A 3,942-nucleotide genomic window follows, 5' to 3' on the forward strand; every position below is an offset into this window, starting at 1 on the left:
CAGTCAGGAACAGGTTTGAGAAGAGGAATTTTCCTTTGGAGCCCACTAAAAAGTCAAGTGCCCAATTAAATAACAATAGAAAAAGGAAAGGAACGGGTCCTTTTGGGAAAAAAAAAAAATAACAACGACGATAGCCAAAAGAATCTTACCACTGTGGTTACTAAAGATGGGAGGTACAAAATGAAGGAGGAGGGAACTCTGTGAGCCTGCAGGAACCATGTTCACCCCCGCCCCCGAAGTGATTCCTTGGCACTTGGTTTACTCCTGAGAAAAGGGTTTCTTTTGTAATGTTCTCCGCCCCGCCTCTATGTTAACCTCAGTTGCTCCAGAATCCCACAATCAAAGGACAAGAGAAGGGTCCAGAAAATCGACAACAGCGACATTTCCAATGGGCAAGTGCTCCGGGTTTCTAGCAGCTTCTTCCCAGCAAGCTCTCCAGGGAAACCATCATGCATCATGTAGGAGACTAAAGAAAATGGCCCTTTGTGGAGGTTCCTGTGGTTGTGGACTTCGGGAGTTAAAGTTGAGTGCACGAGGCCACAGGGTCAGCGCCACACGCCACTGGCTAATGGGTGCAATTGAGCTTTAATGTGTAAACTTCATCGCAGCAGATCTTACACGTGGTGGACAGAGACGGGTAGAGTGTCTCGGGGAGGAATCTGAGACTCATTGACAGGTGCAGGAAGGTCCCTCAACCACTTCTGACCGCTGGTACCGCGTCTGCACCGCCATCTGGTGGGCAAGCGCCCGGCCCACTCCACCTCCTTCCTTTCTCAGAGTAAGAGTTCCAGTCACTCTTTACCGCTAGGTAAAAGAGTATTTATAATTTCTGAGCTGGATGAGCTCAAGCAAGTGACAGCCCCAGGGACTGGATCTCACCCAGGACAGGTTACAGTTAACCCTTAAGTGTTCTAAATAGGCAAAACCTTAGCCACAAATGTCCTTTCACTTGCTCAGCTTTTTCCCTTTGTATGAAAGCCCAAAGGTAAGAATGGATTGAGAAGCATGAATTAATTTTTTTCCGGAGGGTGTGGGAGAGGTGAGGAGGGTGACTTCCCAAGCAGTGATGGGGCCTCTGGTCTTCATTTGGCCAATCAAGCTGGGCTTTTAGCCAATCAGCCTTTCAGTGCTAGGAGGCTGTAGTACTGCTCAGGATATTACTAGAGTCACTTCAAGCCCAGGCAACCTCTGGAGATATTCGTGGGACCATGTGATGCTGGGGATTGAACTGGGGTTAGTGACATATTTATGCTTTAACCTCTACACTATTTATCTGGCCCCTCAATTAGATTCTTTTTCTCTTCCTTCTAGGAAAGTAGCACTCATTCATTATATTTAAACAATAGGTCATTAGTTTTGTGGAGGGGCATAACTAGCAGTATTTGGAGAGTATTTCTGGCTCTTCAAATGAGGTAGTCATGGTGGTGCTCAAAGAAACATTTGGTGCTGGGGATCAAACCTGAACCTCCTGCATGCAAAGCCTGCCTTTAGACTGCTGAGTCATCTCTCTGACCCCCGATTCTCTGATTTAAAATTAAATTAAGAGTTAAACTTCTGTGTACACTGAAAAAAATTTTTTTGTTTTGTTTTGTTTTTGTACCTACACTGAAATAACCAATGCTCATTACTTACTCCTGGCTCTGCTTTCAGGGATCAATCCTGACAGAATTGGGGGACCATAGGAATGCTGGGAATAGAATTCACATGAGCTGCATACAAGGAAAGTGCCCTACCCATTGTACTATCTCTCTGGTTCCTGAAAAAATTTTAAATTATTATTTTCTATTTTTTTCTCCTCTGAAAATCTCAAACAAGTCTTTCTACATGTGATCCTTGGTTGATTTTTTAGTCAATAGTCCTTAATGAAATAAAAAGAAAATGTTCTCAGATCAAGTGCATGTCTGCTCTGTTAAACAGAATCTTCTCTCCTGCACATAGAAGGAGCTAGTGGCTAGTCTGTGGACCAGAGACATAACTCGGCAAGTTGAGAATACACTTTGTATGCAGGAAGCTGGGGTTCAATCCCCTGCACCACATGATTGTCCAAGTACTGCCATGAATGATCCTAAGCAACAAGTGTGTAGCCCCTAAGCATTGCCAGCTATGTTCCCCCAAAGTTACTAATCAATTAAACCAAAAAATATGACTAGCCTGGTGAGATAAACTATTTCTATGTATATTTATACACTAGGTTTTGATGATGGAAACAAAGATACGAAATATCTGTTAAAAAGAAGCATCAATTAACCACGCCCACAAGTGCAGTTGCCATGTTCAAATCGGGCCAGCTCCAAAGACTCACTCTTTTCTTGAACGAGATGTAAATCAAACCATGAATGATCATGGGTACACCAGACTATGCAGCAGAAAGGTGTCCATCTTGGAAGGAGAGAGTGGGCCAAGCCCCAGCTCATCCAAAGTCATGTTTGCTGCCTCCCATCAACAGAATCACCATTTCCCAATGGTTTTGCCTCATCTATGACCTTCATGTATGCCATTTGGGGATAATATCACCAGGACTTTTTGGAGTGGGCACTCTCCCCCCATATCTTCCTTCTACCAGGAGTCCTGGTAGCTGAGCACATGCCCCTAAAAATCATAATATCATAATATCAATAATAGTGCTTTTAATATCTGGACAACTTCATTTGTTTGATGCTATTATCCTTAAAGGAACACCTCAATTTAACAGCTAACTAAAGCTCACTAAACCTTTGCCATTGCATTAATGACTTCATTAGAGATACAATAATTTTCATAAATATGCTTGCAACTGGGGCCGGAGAGATAGCATGGAGGTAAGGTGTTTGCCTTGCATGTAGAAGGACGGTGGTTTGAATCCCAGCATCCCACATGGTCTCCTGTGCCTGCCAGGGGCGATTTCTGAGCGTAACCCTTGAGTGCTGCCGGGTATGACCCAAAAACAAAACAAAGGTCATTGGTTCAAATCCCAGGAGCGATTTCTGAGCATGGAGCCAGGAGGAACCCCTGAGCACTGCCGGGTGTGAACCAAAAACCAAAAAAAAAAAAAAAAAAAGAATTAGATTTTATGGCTGGAGAGATATCTCAAGTGGTAAGAGTACATGGCCTACCATAGGTACAGGATTGATTTGGATCCCCAATACTGCATGGCTCCCAAGCACTACTGAGATAGTTCTTGTTGCCACTGAGCACTGCCAGATATAGCACCTCTCAAACACCAACCATCAAGCCTAATCATTATCCACACTGGCCCTAGAGCTCCAAGAAGTTGCATTTGGTTTCTACTAAAATAACGAATATTGTATGTCCAAGGATATGGTTCAGTAGTAGAGCACTTGCTTTGCATATGTGAGGCCCTGGGATCATTCTCTGGCATTGAAGAAAAGGAAAAAGAAAAAGAAGAGAAAAGAAAATGAAGATTTCTACAATGGAATCTATTAAGCTCGTTTACTTTTGCTCTTGATTATTTGTATTTTAATTTTTAATTTACTTTAAAGAGCATGTATCACATTATTGACATTGTTGATCATAATACATATTTCCCAGGTAAATGAGAGCAAAATTATTTAAAAAGAAAAGAAAGAAAAGAGTACAGCAACCAGAAAATTTGGTTATTAAGGTTATTAAGTCCTTGTCAGAAGGTTTTGTAAGCTCCTGTTGCTATTCCACCATTCAGTTACTTCCATTTCCTTCCCTTTTAATGGAATTTTGTGTATAAGAGGTAACAAGGAAGTATGTCTTGTCTACCATATTTAACTGGAAAAAGCATTTAATAAAAATATGCTTGCAACTGTACTTTCATTTTTCTTTATTTTTTAATTTTTCTTCTCTTCCACTTATTTCTATTTTCTTTTCAGTAATTTTTTTATATTTATTTTTGGGTCTCACCTGGCAGTGTTCAGGGCTTACTCATGGCTCTATACTCAGAAATCACTCCTGGCAGACTCGGGGGACCATATG

Source organism: Suncus etruscus, chromosome 1 (genome assembly GCF_024139225.1).
Source record: "Suncus etruscus isolate mSunEtr1 chromosome 1, mSunEtr1.pri.cur, whole genome shotgun sequence".
Classification (NCBI taxonomy): domain Eukaryota; kingdom Metazoa; phylum Chordata; class Mammalia; order Eulipotyphla; family Soricidae; genus Suncus; species Suncus etruscus.